Genomic DNA, 8,110 nt, shown 5'->3' with positions numbered 1-8,110 from the left:
ACCAACGTAGTTTGATGAGGACTGGTTAAACACATTAATCTACAATGCTACATGTCAGTAGACCTGAGAACTGGCAGATGTGATGAACTGTGATCATTCTACCATCATGCGACATTTGTATGCAATGGGGAAGGTTCAAAAATCGAATGGATAGGTGGCCACATGTGCATCTCTGCTTGTTCAACATAAAATTGGCTAGTGAGCAACACAGACCATTCCTGTTCTGCGAAATAGTCTTTATGCCAACATAAGAAAAAGAAAGGAATGGTTGAGTACAAAGCAGAAACTCCCCATACAAATATCTAAGAGGTTACACAAAAGGTAATGTTATGCATGTGGAACACAATGGTGTGGTGTGCTATGAATTGCTTCTCCGAGGTGTAACCATCACTGCTGACATTCATTGTCAACAACTGAGATGTCTTGTAGACTCAGCACAAGAACAATGACCAGGAACGCTGTGTGAAGTGATGCTATTACACGATAACGTGTGCCTGCATTCGGCTAGAATGACAAAATCACTACTCAGTAATTGTGTTGGGAAGCCGATCTGCACCCACCTTATTCACCTGATCTTGAGCCCTCAGATTTTCACCTTCACTGCTCTCTACTTAACAACCGTCAATGAACATCCTTTCCAGATGAAAATGCGTTATGAACAAGACTCAACGAAATCTTCACCTCAGACAACGTGTTTTCTACAGGAACAGAGTCTAAAAGTTACCCAGTGTTGGAAGAATGTCGTAAATAGTGAAAGAGAGTATATAACAGATGACTAAAGTCTCTGTTATTGTGTTTATTAAGCTTATGGAAAAAGGCTATGTACTTACATGCCAACCTAAAACTTGAATAAAATTTGAGACTGAATTGAGGAACATGGGATGCTTTGGTGTGCTGATGAAATTATGACTTGGTTTCAGATAAATCGTAAATTTAAATATAAGATTGTTGTAGCAGGAAGATAGATTTTGCCAAAAGAGATTTAAACCTGTTTAACTTTGTAAGTTATTCAACCCAACATCAAGATTTTTCTGCTTTGCGACAGTGAACTTTATATTAGAAGACAGCTGCATTTTGTTAGCAAAGAGGCAATACATAACATTCGAATTTTAAGTCGTTTGTCAATAGAGTACTTGGGTATTTCTTACATATATACAGGGTGTTCATTTTAACTGAAGACACTTAAATATCTCAAAAACTACAGATCAGATTTAAAAAAAGTTATGATTCAATTTGTCTGCCTTCGATGGGGACATGCAACAATAGCACACTCGACCATCCTCCCCCCCCCCCCAGACCCTCACCATGCTTGGATGACGGAGGAGCAGCTTTGAAATCTTCAATGTGAACCCCATTTTTTTTATTGCAGATTGTGATTCTATAGCAAAGTCTACATTCGTTTGTCTGAACCATTTTCTTCATTTCTCCACAGTTGGCGCTGTAACTGGAGGAGCAGAAATGGGTACACAATGGCACATGGGACCCCCCGTTCAAGCTGCAAGTGGAGGACAGGCCAGTATTTGATAACTTCTAATTCGAAACCCTATTTGCAACATTCTATTCCTCCAACTTACCAAGCAAGGAACTACTCGATGCACCACCATGGCCATGTAGCGAATTACGACGTATCATCACAGGCAGTATACTGTGACCAGAGCTCACTTATTGTTCAGACATAGAACAGATAGTGGCTCTAAACATTACAATATTTGCACAGTGTTTATTGCCTGCACATCTACCTATTCTTTGGAGAGCAGACGTGAAAGTGGACAATGAACGCTGCAACCACAGAAGGTAAAGTTGAAATGATCCTGATTTAGAGAAAATATAGAAGAAGTGCTGAGGCTGCTGTTGCCTTGTATGCCAAGCATTTTCCAGAGAAAGCTCGCTCTGCTTCCTTCTCTTAGAAGGTTGTGAACGCCTTTATATCTGATGGCAGCGTACAGTCCGGCAAAAGGAAACGAAGCAAAGATGTTACAGCAGAAGCTAATGAAATAGCTGCACTACTGGCAATGCACTACAACCCACGGATAAGCGTCTGGCATTTGCACTCCAATTCCAGTAAGCCCGTAGGTAATATTGTCACAATACTGCATCGTCATAAATATTATCCATACAACATGCCACTGCATCGAGAACTTCATGGCACCGAGCTCCATATTCGTATAGCGTTTTGTGAATGGGCACATCAACAAATGCGACCCCTACGTTCTTTGCTGATGTATTGCAAGGGTTGGAACTTACATAGTGGCAACTATTTATTCACAACCGTTACAAAAGAGTTACATGTTTTCATCTTCAAAGTAGTCACCAGTCACCGGTGTTGTGCAGAACCCGTTGCCAGCGATGTGGAAGACGTAGTATACCGTTAACAGAGCCTGTTCTGTTGATGGTGCAAATGGAGCGGTCCACTGCCTGTCGAATCTCTGGAACAGTTCTGAAGCGAATTCTACGAAGCGGTTCCTTCATCTTCGGAAACAAATCAAAGTCACAGGGATTTAAGTCGTGTTACTGTTCGTTTTTGGAGCATCACCTACGACCAGCTTTGTGAATGAAGCAGCGACACTTTCTGCACAACCCATCCATCATTTTGCACGACAATGCGAGGGCGCATACAGCGCAAGCTGTGACCGCTCTGTTTGGTCGATGGGACTGGGAAGTACAGTACCATACTCACCGGACTTAAGTCCTTGTGACTTTGATTTGATTCCGAAGATGAATGAACTATTCTGTGGCATTAGCTTCAGAACTGTTCCAGAGATTCGACAGGCAGTAGACCGCTACATTCACACCATCAGCAGAACAGGCTCTGCTAATGGTATACTACGCCTTCCACATCGTTGGCAACGAGTTCCACATAACGCTGGTGACTACTTTGATGGACAGTAACAGGTGCAAACATGTAACTCTTTTGTATCGGTTGTGAATAAATAGTTGCCACTACTTAAGTTCCAACCCTCATATTTTCTGATGAGTCTACGTTCAAAAAACATGATAGCGTTAACTGGCATAACATGTATTACTGGAGTGTGGGCAATCCCACTGGTTACGGCAAGTTGACCATCAACGTCTTTGATAGATTAACGTATGGTGTTGCATCATGGGGAACAAATTCATTGGTCTGCATTTTATCGATGGCACATTGAAAGACAGAACTATCGAACGCTTTGAACAGAAACTACTGGTACCACTGCAGGATGTTGTCTGGACATTAGATAACGTATGTGGCTTGAATATGATGGTTGCCCAACGCATTATGCAATTGAAGCACAGGAGGTATTAATCAGTGTTTACACTTGTTGGTGGATCGGTAGATGTGGCGCTATTAATTGGCCCGCTAGGTCGCCGGATTTGACGTCGCCAGATTTCTTTCTAAGGGGATTTTTAAAAGATAAGGTGTACCAGCAAGTGTCAACAGGCCGTGAAGACATCATCGACCCAATCAGAAACACCTTTGCTAACGTTCGTGTAGATACGCTTCTGTCGTGTGTACATTCATTTGAAGAGTGGATCACTAAGAGTATAGAAATTGGCGATACTACGTTTGAACAACTCGAAAAGTAGAGTAGCATTCGCTTCGAACCATGGCCACAGTGGCGCGTCGAGTAGTCCCCTGTTCGATAAGTTGGAGGAATACAACGTTACGGGGTTTCCAATTATAAGTTATCGAATACTGGCCTGTACTGCTCTCGCAACATGGAGATGGGGCCTATGTGCCACTGGATATTCAAGGGCCATTGAGTAGCATGTCATAAGTTACGATTGTGTACCCATTACTATTCCTATTACGGTGAAATGAAGAAAATGCTTTAGACAAAATGTATGTAGATTTTGCCATAGAATCGTAATCTGCAGTAAAAAACGGTGGTTTTCATTGAAGAATTTTTAGTTGGCCCCCGCCACCCATGCACATAGTTGGGTGGGGGGTCGAGTGTGATATCACTGGATATACCTCTCCGAGATAAACAAATCGCAATCATAAAGTTTTTTGGGATATTTCAATGTCTTCAGTTACTATATATATATATACTGAGAATTTATGTCATCATTTCCTTAAGACAAGCATTACGTGGTTAACTTTATGGACTGAATGCTATTTGTAAGGAGGCTTCATGAAAGTAAATTTTGTTTAAAAAAATTAATAAATAACTGTATGTGTTTTCAGCATAAAATGTGAAACATGAGCCGATTTAAGGTCCTATTTAAGTCTTTAAGAAATTGGACCCTCCCCCTTTTGGCAAAATCCTGGCTACATTGTTCCCACAGTCTCTTGGAGTCATTAAGGAAGCAATTTCGGACTAGGAGCGTGTGTAGCTATGAACCTTATCGCAGCAGTTCTACATTTACTATGGTTAGGTGTACCATATTGTTCACAACACATTGAAATTTCATAACTTTAAAGCTGCTTGGTGCCTAAGAACCTGGCAAACAACCACAAGGGCGAGAGAATGATGACAAGCTTGGATCACTTAATGTGTTGAGCCACAGAAGGCACAACTTCCTGAAAGGAATCATCACTGGTGATGAGTCATGGGCCTACAACTACATGCCTGAAACCAAGAAGGCTGCTATGGAGTGGAAACACGCTGGTTCTCCAGTACAAAAAAAAAAGAAAAAAAAATTAAAGTGACCATTCCTTCAAGAAAGTGCTTGTGACAGTGTTCTGGGATATGCATGGAGTGTTATTGGTAGAATTTGCTGAACATGGGACCAGTGTGAATGTTGCAGCCTACATTAAAAATCTGGTTGCATTGCATTGTTCCCTTCATGACAAGCGCCACAACATTAATGCTGATGGTGTCAAACTTCTACATAAGTATGGTGGGCCCCATGGTACTGCTCCTGTTCGTAGGAAAATTGCCAAATTTCTGTAGGAGGTGCTCTAGGATCAACCATTCAGTCCAGACCTTACACTGCCAGACTTTCATGTCAGTAGTATATAGAGTTCTGGTGAATAGGGCATATCGGGATAAGAATTCCTGGATGTAAATCAATATTATAGTTTCACTTTATCCCCCAACCAAAAATTTATCTATACCTAAAAAGCGGAATTTTCATTGAAAGTTTTAAAATCTAATTCATATTTTCTTTACAAATAAGAGCCACCAAACCCCATCCACACACAACCGAAATTGTAATTTAATTTAAAATTTTAAAAAATTTTAAAGTTTTAGAAATGTATTAAAATTTTCTTTACAAATAAGAGCCACTAAACCTCAACATTCATATTTGTTTAAAAAATTAGAATTGTAATAAATTATTCTCTTTATAAACAAGCCCTGTCAGATCTTGTCTATCTATCATCCATTATAATTTAAATTAAAAATCTGAAAGGTACATTTAAACTGCAAGCGTTTTAAATTTTCAATACTAGTTTTTCTGTCTAAATAAAAGCAAATATATATTTTCCATTAGTAAAGGAAAATATGGAGTAAATTATCCAGATTTAGAAAATAATTGTAAAGCAAATGGTTATTCAAATGTGACTAGACAAGACCTGATAAAGTTTATTGATTATTTTAATAACAAAGAAGTGAGGGAAGAAATGCAATATTTCAAAACTTTGAAAATAATGGTAAAGGAAAATAATAATTAAGTTATAACAATTTAGAAAATTATTGTAAAGAACATGGTTATTCAAATGTAACTAGACAAGATCTGATGGAATTTATTATTTACTTCAATAAGAAAGAATTGAAGAAAGAAATGATGAAGAGAGAAGTCAAATATAAAAATATAAAAGATCTTCAATCAATTTGTAAACAAAACACTTAAAGAATTATTCTAACTTGATAAAGAAGGATAAGTCAATCTTATTTAAATCCTATTGTTAATATTTATAACATTGATAACGATAACAAATTGAATAAAGAAGCTTTAAAGGATCTTCATAAAATCTGTAAAAAGAAAAAATTAAAAAAATATTATAAACTTTATAAAAGACAGTTAATCGCTCTTATCGAAAGCCTGAAGGTAAAATTAATAATAACTATATTGATTTGAGTAAAAAATCTGTAAATGATCTTTGTAAAATCTGTAAAACGAAAAATTTTAAAAAATTATTCTAATCTTAATAAACAAAAGTCAATAGAGCTTATCTGCAGATCTGAGAAAAATGTTAATAGTAATGACAATGAGAATTATTTTCAAAAGATTCCAGTAGTTAGATATAAAGTACTTAAACGAAAATTTATCAAAACGTTTTACTAGGTTTCAGTTTTCTAGATCGAGATGAGTTTTTTAAATCACTCAAACGATTTTATAGGAAAGCTTCAGTTTTTAAATCAAGAATAATTACTTATAGGATTAATAATAATGATAAGATTTTGAACCACAAGAATTTTTTAATCACATTGAAGAATATTTTAATGCAACAAAAGCAATTAAAGCTAACATCAAATATTATTGTAATTTTAAAAGGCAAAATGGGATATAAGTATATAATTTTCAAACGACTAATCAAATTTTATGAACAACAACTGATTTAGGAGATTATTATCAAGGATCAGCGAATAAACTATTAACTGAAAAGGAAGAAATGAAAAGGAAAAAATCTAATTGTTCTTTCTTTTATATAGATAGTTTAGAATTAAGTGTTAATAGACGCAATCCAATTTACATTCCTTTTATGTCGATTTACCAAAAGTAATTAAAGATAAAATAGCTGGGAGTGTGAAAACTGCTGTTAAAAATGCTTTCTTTATTCAATAAACTCAGCTTTATATCCAGCAGATCGTACTAGAGAAAGATTTAGTAAATATAAATATTTTATGTTAGACTTAGATGTAATTTTTTAAAAGGAGAAAATCAATCTTCCTGTTCAGTTAAGAGATATTCCAAAATTTGAAAAGAAATCAAATATTTCAATTAATGTTTATGCACATGAAAGAAATGAAGAAGTAATAATTATTGTATATCCTCTTTACTATATAAAAAATAAGCAAGAAAAACATGTTAATCTTATTTTCATTCAAGAAGAAAATAATTCTCATTATTTTTAGATAAAAATCTATTTTGATTAATTAGTTCACAAACAAGTGAACACAATAGAAAAATTTATCTTCGTAATAGATGTTTAAGATATTTTCACATACAAGAAAAATTAAAACTTTGCTAAAACGACTGCAAAGAACATAAGGAAGTAAAAATAGATAGGCTTTTTAAGTGCTAAAAAAATTGAATTTGAAAATTATGGTCATTCATTAAGTGAACCTTTTGTAATTTATGCAGATTTCAAACGTTTATTAAAAGATGTTAAAACTTGACAACCACATCTTGAAAAAATCTTATATTAATAAATATCAAATACATTCACTAAATTCATTTGGTTATGATAAATAATTTTATGGTGTTTATAAAAATCCTGTTACATACACTGGCAAAGATGTAACAAAATAAATTCGTTGAAATGTTAAAAGAAGAATATAGAGAAATTCTTAATTGAATGGATGAAATATTCCAATTATAACGACCAGAAAAGAAAACTAAATTTTTATATTAAAAAACTTGTTTTATTTGTGAAAAGACATTTACTAAAGGAAAAAAGAAAGTAAGAGATCATTGTAATTTCACAGGAAAATATCGAGGAGATGCACATGAAGACTGTAATCTTAACACTTACAGCACGGTGCCCGTACGCCATACGGGCGCGGCCCCCCCGACGTTGGCGACAGCGCCTGTATACCATATGGGCGAGCCTTTATTTGGCTCCGTAAGCGCGTTTAGCGAGTCTCCTAAGCAGTTTCGTCAACTAATGTGGAGGTATTTCATTCTTCTTCCGCAAGAGGCAAGCACGTATCGGCTATCTCATCCTGGGAGCGATTGCGAGCACTGCAAAGACGAAGTTACCTGCAGTTCATTCACTGGTGTTTACGATCGTGAAAATATCGCGCAGCGAGTTGACGGAGGCAGAGATCTTAGATATTCTTTATGGAGATGGACGATCTGAAATTGACGATTCTGACAAAGAGGATTCGTACTCTCGAGATGAAAATACAAGTGATGATTCATGTATGTATATGTCTCAATTGTTTATAAAGCGAAGAGTTCATTACCGCATTTTGTATTGTGAGTAGTGTTCATTACTTCTCTTGAATTTAGTACCTTTTAG

Source organism: Schistocerca serialis, chromosome 2 (genome assembly GCF_023864345.2).
Source record: "Schistocerca serialis cubense isolate TAMUIC-IGC-003099 chromosome 2, iqSchSeri2.2, whole genome shotgun sequence".
NCBI lineage: Eukaryota > Metazoa > Arthropoda > Insecta > Orthoptera > Acrididae > Schistocerca > Schistocerca serialis.
The sequence above is the reverse complement of the archived record's forward strand: the minus strand, read 5'-3'. Positions refer to the sequence as shown.